Source organism: Onychomys torridus, chromosome 8 (assembly GCF_903995425.1).
Source record: "Onychomys torridus chromosome 8, mOncTor1.1, whole genome shotgun sequence".
In the NCBI taxonomy this organism is placed as follows: domain Eukaryota; kingdom Metazoa; phylum Chordata; class Mammalia; order Rodentia; family Cricetidae; genus Onychomys; species Onychomys torridus.
Window position 1 is genome coordinate 7,508,627 of NC_050450.1, and position 17,676 is coordinate 7,526,302.

Sequence of the window (17,676 nt, forward strand, 5' to 3'; positions counted from 1 at the left end):
ATGAACTAAGCAACAGCAACTTGGAGACAACATAGCAGCAGAGCACCAGCATCATCTACTCCACCCTCTGGAACATCTTGATTTGCTTATAGAAGACTCTCAGCCAAACTCTCAACTCAAAGGATAAGTTTTAGACCTGGGACCTGGCCCAAGACTAACAGATCTGGCTGACTAGAGGCAGAGTCAAGGACGATCATGTGATATAACAAGAGTCAGGGAGACACAGAGAGACTTTGATAGGAGCAGTAGAAGATAGCCCCATTGGTCTTTTCTGTACTTAGTACTTAGGGTGATCATGAGCCAGACCAGACAGGGCTGAACATGCGGCCTGGAAATGAAAGAAGCCCAGTGGCTGGCACAGCCAGAAGTGAAATAACAAAGCTCCCAGTTCAGTCCCCAAATCAAGACATGACTGAAGATTACACTACTCTTGCATTTTCATTTATGTGACAACCGGGTCTCATGTAGTCCAGGCTGGCCTCAAACTTACTATGTAGCCAAGGATGATCTTGAATTTCTGATCCTCTTGCCTCCACACCTGGAAGGCTGAAATTGCAGGTGTGCACCAACATATCCAGTTTTGGCTTTATGTTTGTAATGCAAGTGTGCCGACTGAGAGACGGCTCCAGCTCCCTTTGTTATTATTTTGCTTAGTCCTTTGGCCTGAGAATTCTGGGTATTTGCAACACAGAGTCTAACTTATATCAAGACCATAATGGATGTAGAAGCAGTATGCAAATTAGGGCAGTCAATCAGTTTCTTGGAATACTGTTGTTCTGAAAATACAATTTTCTTGTGACTGAGTGAACAGAAACTTCCAGGCTGGGGCAGATTTCCAAATTGAGTTTTATTTTCTGAGACAAAGACAAGGAATGTTAGGATGCTCTGAGGGAGTACCCTCCCATACACACCTCTAGCATGGAGGCTTTCCAGCCAGCTTTCCTGGACATCAGAGACCAAGGTGTGCCGCAGCCAGAGAGGACATCATACTAGTAGGAAAGGCACATGGGGAACGGAAGTAGTGCCAACCAACAATGCCTGGGATAGACAGATTATTTTATGAAAAAACCAACCAGCTAGTCAGTCAAAGCACCCTCTCAAGGCCATGGAGATGGCTCCATGGGGAAAAGCCCTTGCTGCAGAAGCCTGGAAACCTGATGAGTTTGATCCCTGGAACCCACAGTAAAACTGAAAGGAGCAGCAGCCAGATGTGGGAGCTGTGAACATCTGTAATCCTTGCACTCCTATGGTAATGTGGGAGGCAGAGATGGAAGACTCTCTTGGGAGCTCCAGGGTGTGCTAACCTGGAATTTACACATAGCAGCAGAACAGAAGACTAGTGTGAACAAGGTGCAAAGCAAAAGCCAAGCCCCAGAAGTTCTTCCCTGACTCCCTGACTTCCACATGCCTGCTGTGGCACACACATGCTGGTCTTCACAGGGTGCATGTGTACGCGTGCACATGCACACACACACACACACATACACACACACACACACTGAAGACAAAAAAATACCCAAACAAAGTCCATTTAATTCACACAAACTTTCCTACTGATCAGGTAAATTTTATTGACTATGTGGTTCTGAGCATTTAAAAAGTTAGGTTTTGATCAGTGTTTTTCCCTTTTATGCCACTAGTGTTTTCTTCCTCTAATATTGTTTCCTCATAGAGTGTGCAGTGCTGTGGCTCCTGGCCTCAAATCCCCAGATTTCAAAACCACACCTGTGCATTTTAACATAGACACCTGTGGAAACTTTTTCCAAAAACAAAAACAAAGCAAAGCAAAACCCTGGTGCTATGGGGCTGAGGAGAACAGTTGGTCAGGAAAGTGCTGCTGTGCACCTGGGGACCTGAGTTCAAGCCCCAGAACTGACAGTTTTGTTGTTGTCTTATCACCAGCCCCAGGCATCTGATGCCCTCTTTTGACCTTCAAGGGCACATACACATGTGTGCAAAAACACTCATGCACATCAAATAATAAAATGAATTTAAAATGTCTTTTGGTTATTTTAAAATGTAAGGCCATGAATGTAAGGGTTCCCCCACCCCTTTGCTATATCTTTGAAGCCAGAGCAGTCTGGCACATAGTAGAAGCTTATTTAGTTTGCATTGAATTAGATTTTGTGACAGAATAGTTATGCTAGCCACAGCAAGTCAGCAAGATCAGCTTCCCTTTTCCTGGTGACCCTCTCTATTCAATGTTGCCATGCTCACTTGGGATTTCTTTCAGTTAGTCCTGACCTTGTTATGGTTTGGAAGTTAAGTGCCCCTCAAAGGCACATGTGTTTGAACACATGATCTGCAGTTTGTGGTGCTGTTTGGGAAGGTTATGGAATCTCTGAGACATAGAACTTAGCTAGCAGAGGCTAGTCCCTGGAGGCAGGCCTTGAGGATTGTATCCACCTCTGGTCCAGCACACACTGTGTTCATCTTGATCACCAAGACCTGAGTAGCCTTCACCACAATAGGTTCGGGGACTCTGCCCTGCCACCTCCTTCTCAGTGAACCACACAAAGGTGGCAAACCTACCCTCCCTTGAGTTGCTTCTGTCAGTTCTTCTTCAGTGATGACATAGCAAAGAGACGTGAACCTTTTCATCTTAGTCACTATTTTCAGTGATGATTTTTGCTATGGGATGTTCTGTATGTTAAATGTATTACTTTGATGGGTTAATAAATAAAACACTGATTGGCCAGTAGCCAGGTAGGAAGTATAGGCAGGATAAGGAAAGAGGAGAATTCTGAAAAGTGGAAGGCTGAGTCAGAGAGACACAGCCAGCTGCCACCATGAAAAGCGAGGTGTAAGGTACCAGTGAGCCATGAACCACGTGCCAACTTATAGACTAATAGATATGGGTTAATTTAAGATCTAAGAACTAGATAACAAGAAGCCTGCCATGGCCATACAGTTTGTAAGCAATGTAAGTCTCTGTGTGTTTACTTGGTTGGGTCTAAGCAGCTGCGGGACTGGAGAGTGAGAAAGATTTGTCCTGACTGTGGGCCAGGCAGGACTGGAGAAAACTTCAGCTACAGATTTTGTTGGGTGACTTTCTATAAGGATACACAGAGAATAATACGCATACAAGTTCAAATGCCATCCTCCATGAGCCTGAGCCCCATTGCTCCTGAGCTGGACAGCCAATGTTTGTGTTCATACTGTATCCTATCTTGCCCACTGCTCATATTTGTTCTTTTCTGTCCCTTCTCTTTTTTGTCCTTCTCTGAATGTGCATCAGAACCATCTGGTTGAGACACATGAAGCACCAGGCTTTCAAAGGCCCTGTACAGCCATGGCTGAGGGCCTCTGTCCTAGTCCAATATCATCAGGTGTAAACACCTGTTTAATGCCTGCATAATATTTCATAGCAAGGATTGCCAACATTTACTCACATAATTCTGCATTTATGTACATTCCAACTAGATTTATTTTCTTTGTGCCCATTTTGACTGAGGAAGTTTCATTACTATCGTATTTTTTGCCAACGATTAACACCTTTTATCCTTCTATGATCCTTCATTTAAAAGAATTTGTGCTTTGGGCCTTGAATTATTTCTTCTTCTTCTTTTTTATTATTAAATTTTAAAATTTATTTTATGTACCAACCAGTTTCCCCTCCCTCCTTTATTTCTGTTCCCTCCCTCAACCTCCTTTCTACCCTTCACCATCCATTCGTCAGAAAGTATAAGGCCTCCAATGGGAGTCAACAACACATGGCATATCAAGTTGAGACAGGACCAAGCTCCTTCCCCTTGTATCAAGGCTGAGCAAGGCATCCCACCATAGGGAATAGGTTCTAAAATGCCAGCTCATGCTCTAGGTATAGATCCTGGTCTCATTGCTAGGGGCCCCACAAACAGACCAAGCTACACCACTGTCACCCATATGCAGAAAGCTTAGGTCGGTCCTATGCAGGCTCCCTAGCTGTCAGTCTAGGGTCTGTGAACTCCCACAAGCTCAGATCAGCCACCTCTGTGGGTTTCTCCATCATGATCTTGACCTCACTGGCTCCTATAATCCTTCCTTCCTCTTGGTCCAATCTCAGTCGAATGTTTGGCCGTGGATCTCTGCATCTGCTTCCGTCAGTTACTGGATGAAGGTTCTATGATGACAGTTAGAGTAGCTACAACTCTGATTATAGGAGAAGGTACCCTCTCCACTATTGCTAGGAATCTTAGCTGGAGTCATCCTGGTAGATTCCTGGATTTACCCTGGTACCAGGTTTCTCCCTAACCCCATAATGGTCCCCTCTATCCAGATAACTTTTGTTATCCTCCCTCTCCATCCCTCCCCCAACTCAATCATCCCAGTCCCTCATGTTCCAATCCTCCATCACCTCCCCTTTACCCATCCCACCCCCAATTTACCCAGGAGGTTTCATCTATTTCCCCTTTCCAGGGTGATCCATGCATCCTTCTTAGGGTCCTCCTAGTTTCTCTAGGGCTGTGAATTATAGCCTGGCTATCCTTTGCTTTACATCTACTATCCACTTATGAGTGAGTACATACCGTGTTTGTCTTTCTGGGTCTGGGTTACCTCATTCAGGATGATTTTTTTTCTAGTTCCATCCATTTGCCTACAAATTTCATGATGTCATGATGTCATTTTTTTATAGTTGAGTAATATTCCATTGTGTAAATGAACCATATTTTCTTCATCCATTCTTTAATTGAGGGGGGGCTAGCTTCTGGTTTTTACATATAATGCTGTTATGAACATAGTTGAGCAGGTGTCCTTGTGGTATGATTAAGAATCCTTTGATTATATGCCCAAGAGTGATCACTGAGTCTGGAGGTAGATTTATTCCCAATTTTCTGAGAAACTGCCATACTGACTTCCAAAGTAGCTGTACAAGTTTGCACTCCCACAAGCAGTGGAGGATATTCCCCTTACTTGAATTATTTCTATATGATGGTTCTGTTACTACTTATGCTTCCTATGACGGTGCCTTTGCTGAACATGCCTTTATTTGCTTCCTGTTTACTTATCCACAGTTCATTTGCTCAGTCCTTTTAAGTATAAGAACACATATTTGGAATTTTTTAAAAGTCTTTGTCTTTTGATAGGAGCACTAGCATATTTTTCAGAGAATATCTAAAAAGAGGGGCTGAGGAGGTGGCTTAGCGGTTAAAATGCTGTCATTCACATAAAAGACAGGAGGGGGTGGTGACCCCCTGAAATTTGAGTGCTCAGAAAGCAGAGTCAGGCAATCTCTGAGGCAGACTGGCCTGGCTAGAAAGGACTCTAGGCTCAGCAAGACACCCTGCTGTAGAGGGCACTGTACATGGAATTCTAAATGGTCTTATTAAATAAGAAACACAGAGCCAAATACAGAGTTAAAAGCCCAAGAGATCAGAGCACTAGCAAAGAGCTAAGACTACCTTTAGCTTAGCACTTGCTGCCGTCCTTCCCCTGAGAGAGCTTCTCCCTGTGTGATTTGTCTTTTATTGCTTGCCTGTTCTGCCTTCTCATTGACTCTAAGCCCAGCCAAAGGACTTCCTTGTTACTGCCTGTCTATACAGACCTCCTGGTCTCTATAGTTGGTACTGGGATTAAAGATTTGGGTGACTAAGCTTGGCTGTGTCCTTGACCACACAGAGACTCTGCCTGCCACATGATTGGATTAAGAGTGTGTGCTACCACTGCCGGACTTCTGCTTAATGGCTCACTTTTACCTCTGATCTCCGGGAAACTTTATTTATTAACATACAAATAAAATCACATTTCAGCACAAATAAAATATCACCATAGGGTACAAGCTCAAAGGTAAGTACTAGGAAAAACAGGAATGTTAAGTACACATACTTGTCTCTTCAACAGAAGGAATGTGTACTTGTTTCTTACCCAGAAGCCTGGGAGTGGATGCGATTGTTAGCCTGGTGATCTGTTGTAGGGTGAGCCCACATCTGAGTCCCCAGAGTGTCCCAGAGTCTCCCTAGACCTTTATCTTGAGCATTGGTTCTTAGTGAACCCATCCTTAGGGAAGATGTCACATGTACTTTGTAGCCTAGTGACTTCTACACTATCTCCATCAGAGACCATACCAGATCCTAGTCCCTTAAGCTATAGAACTGATCTTCATGGCACATGTACTTTGCAAAAGAGTTTCAATGTAGTCATAACCTAAGCTTTATCGTGCACACAGAATTGAGACAATTGTTATCAGGGAACTTTTTCTCAAAGTTGTACTGTACTTAAATATGTTTGAAATAAAATGCCTGGTGTCAGACTCCAGAGGTTTGAGCCAGCCAGGCTAAGTAAGTCATGCTGGATGTGATTTCCTTCTTGTCTCTTATAGTTCAGTTCCCTGATGGTTGATGGTCATAAAATTTACAGGAGCCCTCACACCTGCCTCAGTAAATAACATGGGTAGGAATTGAAGAAGACACTTGCCATCAACTTTTTGCCTCAACATGCACATGCAGGCACATATGAACACTTATACTCACATGCATATAAACCATACACACATACACTACATACTAAAAATAGTTTTAAGCCACATTTTGAAAATTTCAAAAAAAAGACCAGGTTTCAAGTAAAAGTACTTGTGGAGTGGCTGGCACTGTGCCTGACAGGACAGTAGGATGACTGACCTGCCCTATGTCCCCACTCTCTCAAGTCCTGTCATACAGCTGTCATATAGGCCACATCTTACTGCAGATGCAAGTTGCAAGTGTGCACCAGCACGTTCTTACATTCATTGTTCCTTCCCTCCTCATTTGCAGCAAGCTTGGATGATTGACACTCATCAAAACAATACAACTTCTGGTATGTCTGTGCAAGTGCTGCTGGGGACTTCCATCACCCTGAAAACACCACTCCAGAGCACCCACTCTGTCGCAGGCATTGTTCAGAGAGACCCACAGCAATAACACATTCATAAAAGTGAAAATTGAAAAGTCAATTGCATATTTCATTTCTAAGTCTAGAACTCTCAAAACTGTCTTCCTTAGGTATTTGATGTATCTCTTGACTGGGGTGGGAATGGGCAGGCCTGAAGGGGTCTTCAATGTGAGTGGAAGGACTGAATTTCTTAAGAGAAATCTTTAAAAATCATTCAATGCAAGGTACAGCCAGTGTCTATAATTGTCCCCTGAATGAAAATAACTGGGTGAACAACTTAAAAGAAAGGCCATTCATTGTGCTCATGGTTTCAGGCCTGTAGCTGGTGGCTGTTTGCCCCCAACATCTTGGGTCTGAGCATCTTGGCAGAGGGTACATGATAGAGCAAAGGACCTTGCCTCATGTCTCCTAGAAGCAAAGAGTAAGAGAGGGATCCGGGGCAAGCATATGTTTCAAGGGCATGCTCCCAGGGACCTATTCTTCCAATTAGGCCCCATCTCCTGGTTTCCACTATCTCTCAAGAATGCCACCAAATTATGAATCTATGGATGGATGACTCCACCAATTAGGTCAGAACCCACACTATCAATCACTCTTCCCAAGACCTGCCTCTGAGCATTGTACTGGGGATCAAGTCTTTAACACTCCCAGTTTGTGGGGAACATATTATATCCAAACCAAGACAACATCTGAACACAGTTCTGTGAGATAATTCCTGCTACTTTCCCATTCCACAGATGGGAGAATTGAGGCCCACAAAAGTCATATCATTTGCCCACGGTAGGTCAGCAAGTTACATAAGATTCAGGGATTGGCCTCCAGACTTCCATAGTGCCAGAGTTCACTCCCTTAACTCACTATGGAAACAGGATTCAACATGGAATGTACAACTTTCATGATCTGGCCTCTGCCAACTTCATCATCTAGACTCCCCAGACCTCCTTACAATCTGTGTTCCAGCAGTATATACTTCACTGCTTCCTGATATACTTTGCTATTTATGCCCCAAAGCATCCCAAGCTTGTACATCTCATCTGAGCCTCCATAGAATGTGAGCTCTCTGAGGGTGAGCACGCAGTGCAGAGCCTGGCACACAGCAGATGTTCAGTGACAGACTGTGTGGTCTCACCTCAATGAACTTCACATTGTAAAGTTAAGTCCTGCTCTATCATTTTATTCCTTTCCAGGGATGTCTGAGGTTTTTCTGTCTCTGAATTAGCTCTCTGTGTGTTACTGTTCTTAGACACTGTTTGTCTGATGCATGGGCTGCATTTTCTCTCTGTTTTCCTTTTTAAGTACTATGGATCAAACCCCATACCCTGGGGAATCATAAACCAGCACCCCACCACCAGGCTACATCCTTTGCCTCCACATTTCTTATCCAGAACTTAGGGAGACCAGCAGGGTTTGTGTGTCCCCAAGCCAGTCCCATATGTTCCTTTACAATCCTTCCTGAAGACTCAATCATATGACAATGTCAGAGAGAAGGTGGCTTCCTTCTCAGAATTTGGGTTTCATCTCTTCCTCTTCCTTCCCATGTATAGAAGGAGTGATTCACCATTGATTCTGTGCTGGGCCCTGGGGAATATGTCAGTGTCTTAGCTAGGGTTTCTATTGCTGTTCTGAAACACCATGACCAAGGCAACTTGGGAAGAAAAGGGTTTATTTGGCTTACATTTCCATATCACTGTTCATCACCAAAAGATGTCAGGACAGGAACTAAAACAGGGCAGGAACCTGGAGGCAGGAGCTGAGGGCAGAAGCCATGGAGGGGAACTGCTTACTGGTTTGCTCATCATGGCTTGCTCAGCCTGCTTTCTTATAAAGCCCAAGACCACCAGCTAGGGGTGGCCCCACTCACAATGGGCTGTGTTGTCCCTTATGAATCACTAATTGAGGAAATGCCCCCACAGTCTTGCCTGTAGCCCAGTATTATGAAGGCATTTTCTCAATTGGGAAATTGAGAAATTTCCCTATAAGACTCCTATAAGACTCTAGCCTGTGTCAAGTTGACATAAAATTGGACAGCACAAGATAGACAAACCCCTAGCCAAATTAACCAAAAGACAAAGAAAGAGCACCCAAATTAACAAAATCAGAAATGAAAAGGGAGACATAACAACAGACAACAAGAAAATCCAGACAATCATCAGGTCAAACTTCAAAAACCTGTACTCCACAAAATTGGAAAATCTGGAAGAAATGGACAATTTTTCTGGATAGATACCACATACCAAAATTAAATCAAGACCAGATAAACCATTTAAATAGAACAATAACCCCTAAAGAAATAGAAACAGTCATCAAAAGTCTCCCAACCAGGCCAGGCAGTGGTGGTGCATGCCTTTAATCCCAGCACTGGGGAGGCAGAGCCAGGCAGATCTCTGTGAGTTGAAGGCCAGCCTGGACTACCAAGTGAGTTCCAGGAAAAGGCGCAAAGCCACACAGAGAAACCCTGTCTGGAAAAAACAAAAAAACAAAACAACAAAAAAAAAAAGTCTCCCAACCCAAAAAAAGCCCAGGACCAGATGGTTTCAGTGCAGAATTCTACCAGACTTTCAAAGAAGAACTAATACCAATACTCTTCCAATTGTTCCACACAATAGAAACAGAAGGAATACTACCAAACTATTTTTATGAGGCTACAATTACCCTGATACCCAAACCACACAAAGATGCAACAAAGAAAGAGATTACAGACCAATCTCCCTCATGAACATTGATGCAAAAATACTCAACAAAATATTGGCAAACCAAATCCAAGAATACATCAAAAAATTATCCATCATGACCAAGTAGGTTTCATCCCAGGGATGCAAGGATGATTCAACATACAAAAATCTGTCAATGTAATACACCATATAAACACACTGAAAGAAAAAAACCACATAATTGTCTCATTAGATGCTGAAAAAGCCTCTGACAAAATCCAACACCCCTTCAAAATAAAGGTCTTAGAGAGATCAGGAATACAAGGAACATTTCTAAACATAATAAAAGGCAATTTACAACAAGCTAACAGCCAACATAAAATTAAACAGAGAGGAACTCAAAGCAATACCACTAAAATCAGGAACAAGACAAGGCTGTCCACTCTCCCCATATTTATTAAATATAGTACTAGAAGTTCTAGCTAGAGCAATAAGACAACAAAAGGAGATCAAAGGGATACAAATTGGAAAGGAAGAAGTCAAACTTTCACTATTTGCAAATGATATGATAGTACACATAAGTGACCCAAAATATTCTACCAGGGAACTCCTACAACTGATAAACTCCTTCAGTAAAGTGGCAGGATAAAAGATCAACTCAAAAAAAATCAGTAGCACTCCTATACACAAATGATAAAAGGGCTGAGAAAGAAGTCAGAGAAACATCACCCTTTACAATAGCCACAAATAATATAAAATACCTTGGGATAACACTAACTAAACAAGTGAAGGACCTTTTGATAAGAACTTTAAATCTCTAAAGAAAGAAATTGAAGAAGATATCAGAAAATGGAAGGATTTCCCATGAATAGGTAGAATTAACATAGTAAAAATGGCAATCTTACCAAAAGCAATCTACAGATTCAATGCAATCCCCATCAAAATCCCATCACAATTCTTCACAGACTTGGAAAGAAAAATACTCAACTTCATTTGGAAAAACAAAAGACCCAGGATAGCTAAAAGAATCCTGTATAATAAAGCAACCTCTGGAGGCATCACCATTCCTGACCTCAAACACTATTATAGAGCTATAGTAATAAAAACAGCTTGGTACTGGTATAAAAACTGACATATGGACCAATGGAATCAAATGGAAGACCCTGACATTAATCCACACACATATGAACACCTGATTTTTGACAAATAAGCCAAAACTATACAATGGAAAAAAGAAAGTATCTTCAACAAATGGTGCCGGCATAACTGGATGTCAGTATGTAAAAGTTTACAAATATCTGTCACCATGTACAAAGTCCAAGTGGATCAAAGACCTCAACATAAATCCAGTTACACTAAACTTAATAGAAGAGAAAATAGGAAGTACTTTTGAATGCATTGGCACTGGAGATCACTTCCTAAATATAACACCAACAGCACAGACACTGAGCACAGCAATTAATAAATGGGACCTCTTGAAACTGAGAAGCTTTTGCAGGGCAAAAGACATGGTCAATAAGACAAAAAGATAGCCTACAGAATTGGAAAAGGTCTTCACCAACCCCACATCTGACAGAGGATTCATCTCCATAGTATATAAAGAACTGAAGAAACTAGACATCAAAATACTGAACAATCCAATTAAAAAGTGGGCTAAGAGCTAAACAGAGAATTGACAAAACAAGAATCACAAATGGCTGAAAGACATTTAAAGAAATGCTCAACATCCTTAATCATCAGAGAAATGCAAATCAAAACAACTCTGAGATACCACCTTACACCTGTCAGAATGGCTATGATCAAAAACACTAATGACAGTCAATGCTGGAGAGGATGTGGAGCAACGGGAACACTCCTCCACTGTTGGTGGGAATGCACACTTGTATAACCACTGTGGAAATCAGTATGGCAGTTTCTCAGAAAATTGGGAATCGAACTACCTCAAGACCCAGCCATACTACTCTTGGGCATATACCCAAGGAATGCTCAATCATACCACAAAGATACATGCTCAACTATGTTCATAGCAGCACTATTTGTTATAGCCAGAACCTGGAAACAATCTAGATGCCTATCAACTGAAGAATGGATTAAGAAAATGTGGTACATATAGACAATGGAGTACTACTCAGCAGAGAAAAACAATGACAGCATGAAATTTGCAGGCGAATGGATGGAACTAGAAAAAGTCATCCTGAGTGAGGTAACCCAAACCCAGAAGGATAAATATGGTATGTACTCACTCATAAGTGGATTCTAGATATAAAGAAAAGGACAGACTGCAACCCACAGAACCATATATATATATCAGGGAGGACCCTAGGATGACTGTGGCTTATAATAAGTTTTGGTTTTACTAAATTACTGAGCAAGCTTCAATGAAACATTTCACTATTAAGAATTTATACTGTATCAAGCTGATAATAGAAAAATAAATACATTAATTAATTTTAAAAAATAAAAGAAAAATAAAAAATAAAAGAAAAATTTGAACTATTAAAAAACCAAACAAACATATTTTGCTAAAGCAAAAAGGGGAAATTAGGGGCTCATCATTCCTCTCCACATTCTATTCTTTCCCTTGTTTTATATATTTAAAATTTTTTAGTGGTGGATTCTGCTGGAGTATCCACTACAGATAAGTACCTGAGGGCTTCTATTGCAAACCACCCTCTGGAGCAATGGAAGGATCTTTCTACTGACACTTGGAGGGGACCTGATCTGGTGTTGGTGTGGGCCCGGGGTTCTGTGTATGTCTTTCCTCAGGACAATGAGATTTCTCATTGGGTTTCTGAGCACAGAGGGCACCCTGTGGCTGCAGCTGAAGCCCAACATGACAGAGACTTATTGGGCCTTCATAAAAAACTCTCCCCTTCTGATACCAATGGGATTGAGAGTCCAATATGTCCAGCTTTGGCAAGCATTAACGTAAGCCTAGGAACTGCAGCCATGCAGTTGGATTCTCCAGAAGGTAATGTATGGTAACTGCTTTTTCAAATATGTTTGAGAACAAGTCACCCAGACACCTAGGAGATTAAGAATAATCCTGAAGGTCACTGACCTCCATTTGTTAACAGTAGCATGCCAGCTAAGCCTTTTCATTTCCACAATCCTCTTCAAGCTAGTGTAGTACCTACTTTTCAGGAGTGGCTCTGTGCAACATTTATTGGCCTCCTGAAATTCATTTATCCCCCTTTGAAGATACCTCAAAATTTGTGAGCCTGAATGTAGCTGTTATGAGACCATTAGTTCTGCTCCTTGTGAGCTGCCTGTTTTTTCATTATGGTTTTTAGTTATTCTTTTACAGAGCTGTCAGCTTAAGTTGTGGTGGGTTCAAGAAAAATGGGCCTTGGCAGTTTGTGTTTCTGGAGTTGTGTCCATGTCAGTGGATGCCCACACGCTCCAGAAGAGAATTTGACATTGCTGTTGCCATTGTTACTGTTATAGCAGTAGCAGCCACCACTGCTACTGTTTCTGGGATTGCCATTTCATAACTGGTTACTACAGCTAGCACAGTGGAGACCCTGGCAGCAAAAGTAGCTACCACAGTTAGCTAATCTTTCATTCTATTGGGCATAATAAATTTAATTCAATAGTTATTATATACATTTCGATTGGCTTTGAAAGTTATAAATTTATAAACTCAAATTCCTTCCTGTTCTCATGTGGTCTTCACTTATCATGGTCTGTTATTCCTTGTTCTCCCTTTCTGTTCTTGATCCAGCTGGGATCTCCTGCTCCCCTAAGCTTTCTTTCCCTTGAACCTTGCCCTTCATTACTCCCACTCTCGTCCAGGTTGTTCATGTAGATCTCATCCATTTCTCTGTCACTGGGTGATCCCTGTGTCTTTCTTAGGGTCCCATTTTCTAGGTAGCCTCCCTGGAGTTGTGTAGCAGTCTAGTCATCTTTGTTTTACATCTAGTATCCTACTATGAGTGAATACACACCATGTTTGTTTTTCTGAGTCTGGGTTACCTCACTCAAGTTCCATTTGCTTTTGGAATACCATCTTACAAGGACTCCAATTTGCAGTAAGGCTTGTTAAGGTAGGTAATGGCTCAGTTGCCTTTATCCTACTGGCTATGTGTTGGTTAAGACTTCTGTTTGTCTTTTCTGTGTTGAACACACAGATTGCAAGCCCAGCGCCACTTTGAGATCTTTGACAGCAGTTAACTCTGCAACACACACATGAGTGAGTATGATAATGAGTATTCAGAGATGGGTAATGCCTGGGGGGTGCTCACCAACCTAAAGCAGCGCCTATGTGGCCTGGGCAGGTGTCTCCATGACGGGTAAGGTGACCTGCTGACGTCCCACAGAACCTAAGTCAGAAGCTCATTTTTTAGTAAAAGGGGGGGACCTGTAGGTCCCTGGCCCCATTTTGGGTAACTATTGCCTTGCTTGCTGACCTTGACCTTGATATCCTCCCTGAATGCTTAAGGGAAGTTCCTTGTCTGTGTATCCTGCATATTGGGTATTAATAGCTTAGATGCAAGATTGTAAAACATCAGAGGCAAACTTCTGCCCTCTGGAGTTCTCCCATTGTGCTGTAAGCCTATATTTTAGACCTCCTCCCTCCTTCAATAAATAACATTTGGCATAAAAAAAGACCTCATCTATAAATAAACAAACCTGTGATAAAGACCATCACAGGTTAGAAAAAGTCCTCACATACTAATTCTAACTGTATAGATCCTGTTCACAGCCTCCCTCCTTAAAGTGTCAGCATGTCCAAAGTTTATGATCACTGATAAGGAAAATGAACATATCTAAGTAATAAAAATAAATTGGACAACACAGTCAATGACAAGGAGGAACAGCCCCCAGCACTCTATAACAGAGTCTGCATGCTCAAGTATCCAAAAGGGCAAAGCACACTTAAGTAAAAAAGATGATCCAGGAAGAGACAGGGAAGATGAAGAAGGCCACTGTGGTCCAGGGTTGTGGGCTGCTTCTCACATCAACAAGGTGTTGCCATGTGTGGATCTTAGTCTATTGACTTCATAACTTTCAACATTTCAAGGCTAGTGAGAAATTTGGGTTTTGGGCTAGAGAGCTGGCTCAGTGGTTCAGAGGACCTGGGCAGCCATGTTGAACAGCTCACAGCCACCTGTAACCCTAGGGGATCTGATGGCCTCTTTTGGACTCCTGGAGTACCTGCACACACACATGCACACAGAAGAAATAAGGATCTGTGTAAAAAAAATAATTTAATGATGGTTGAAGTTCTAATTCTTTTTTTAAAATTGTGGTGTAAATTAAAACCATCTTTTGGCATGATTTTGCCAGTTTTTTCTTTTTGGGGGGTGGGTGTTAGGTCTTTAATCCAGGGTGATGAAGTATACTGATCTGGACGGAATTCCGATATTACCATTTTTCCTGGGTGGCCTTGGGATGTTGATAAACATCTCTGACTTCTGGGCTCTTCATCGGTAAATGGAGCCTCACCCTAACATTCTTAATCTTAGCCCATGAAAACTCATTTATAGCAACTATTTATGTCCAGCACACAGGAGGTCCTCCACAGTGGTGCTGGGAAGAGTGCATTGCTGTGATATTCTGTCTCCAGTGTAGAAGACGTGATGAACAGAGTTCAAGTGGTGCCATGGACAAGAATTGAACAGAAATACCCATGAAACAATTAGAACGCATTTGTTCACAAGTAACAAGCCTAACTCACATGGCTTAAAGGCCTCAGGGGGAGTCCCATTCTGCTCAGGGTTTCAGATGTGGATTGTCCTAGCTCCTCCTGTGTAGCCACTTTTCCCTTTGTGGTGAAAATCAAACATGGTCTTACTGTGTGGAGGCAAGATGCTGCCTGGTTGTTTTAAGATGTTTTCAAGATTAACCTCCTATTTTCATTTTCTAGTCTGGTCAATTCTTCTGAAACTATACAAATTTACACCGGGAGGGAGTGTTTCCTTTCAGAGGGAAGAAAGAAAATATGCTTGTGACGTTCAAGTATGCTTTGGAGTCCACGTTAAAACACAGCAGATATGTACTTCTGTGGGTACCACCTGGCCTCTTGACAGTCCTGAAGATGGAGATGGCTACAGAGCAGCAAATACCAGCTGCATATCTCCCACCTTACATCAGGCCCAGGGCTTCTTTGGCTCAAAGCTAATGATGCAAAGGATATCTCTGAATCTCTTTCCAGAGATGCTGCAAAACACAGAAGAAAATTTAATCTTATCATCAAGTAGTCACAGTGCACACTGGGCACTTTAAAATGCACTTCCATTTGATCTGTTCTAATGCAGGGTGCCCAGGTGTTTGGCATGACCTAAATCCTTCATGATGTTGCTGAGACAGAAGCTGCACATTCAGAGTGTGGCAGCCCAGAATGGCAAGTGTAAGGGACTAATTATTCTAATTCCTTGAGACCACATGCACCCTGGCTGACTTCCATATCTATGCACCTCAAATACAGATAAGCTAGCAGCTGCTGATGTGTTTTAAGGGACTCTGAGGACCCAGGGGAGGCCTCCTGAAGTTGATCTGTGGTGAAATGTCCTCTTTTGGGGCTGTTCTGTCCATCCCAATATGCTCCTGCAGCTTCTGGGAGCAGATGCATGCCCTCTGGCTGCGTTTGGGGGAGGTGGCTGAAAGTCTGAATTTTGTCTTTTGTGAAACTCAAGTTAGTTTTCCCTTTTCTCAAGAAGATGCAAGTGGGCTAGAGATGAGAGCATGTGGACATTTGACTTGAATGAGTGCTGGCAGCCCTAACTTTATTGTCTAGATGATGGAAGTTATTTACTTCACACTAACATTAGTGTGCTAATACAGCAGTTACACTGGAGCCCATCAGAGGAGGGTCTGAGTCTCATGGCCTGCAAGCTCCAGGTGGTACCACCACTGCTGTCTACTGAGCCATCTCTGCACAAGGGAGAGAGGCAATCCTCCTAACTGCTTCCATTCTAGAGTCATCTGGGGGAGATTTTAGAAAAAAAAAAAATCAAAAAGCCAAACTACTTTTAGGCAGGCTAAAGCAGAATGTTGAGGTGGCACCAGAATCAGTCTTAATGGAAGACGTCCTGGATAATTCTAATGCACGGCCTGGTTTAGAACCAGTCCTAGTGACTGCACATTGTAATAAGATGGGAATCTAATAAGTCTAATGCCCAGCCCCACCCAGGATGGATCTTTTGAGATTTGTGTGCTTGGGGGTTGTACAGAAGAATTCTGGGTTTAAAAACCTTCCAGGCTAATGGTCTGTAGTGAGGCTACTCAAGGGTGTGGAGGGAACCAACTCCCTGCTGTTGCCTCCCACCCTGGGATCTTAGGAATCTTTACTGTTGTCTTTAGGGATAGAATTATCATTTGAGGGCTTAGTTCTGTATCTTACAAGACTCATAAGCCTGGGAACCTTAATTTCGTGTGTGTGTGTGTGTGTGTGTGTGTGTGTGTGTGTGTGTGTGTATGCATGCGTGTGTGTGCCTGTCTGTCTGTCTGTGTGCCTCTACATATGCATGCAGTAGTCAGAAGAGGACACCTGAACTCCTGTCAGTCTGCCCAATCTCCTTGAAAGAGGGTCTCTTGATCAACCAGACACTCACATGTGGGCTAGGCTGGCTGGCTAGTGAGATCCCACAATCCACTGTCCTAGCACTGATCCATGCTATCCCATGCTGCAGGCTTTTTCTAGGAAGAGGGATGTTCAGGCTGCTCAGTTCTTTTACTTTACACATTGTCCTGAAATTAAGACTGAATGTTGATATCTCTTCTATTATGTTATTTTTCGTTTTGTTTGAGATAGTTTCCTTATGCTTCCCAGGGCAGCCTGGAGATCCTTTCCCTTGGACCTGACCTTCCATGTTCTGCAATTACAGGCACTCACCAAGATCCTCATTTCAAATATCCAGATAGGGGCTTGCTGGCTGTCATCATTGCTGTTAGTGTCCTCCTCCTCCTTCGACTTCCATTCTTCCAGCCTCTTGTGTGTGTATCTACCTTATTTCCTTGAGACAGGGTGTCTCACTGACATGGAAGCTCCCCTCCTCAGCTAGGCAGTTGGACAGTGAATTCTTGGGATCCTCATATCTCTGACCTGGGGTCATACAGCTATGCCAGCTTCCTATGTGGAGGCTGGGGATTTGAACTCAGGTCTTCACACTTACACAGCATGTGCTCTTACCCATTAAGCCATCTCCCTAGCCCTTCTTCAAGTCTCTTTTATTTT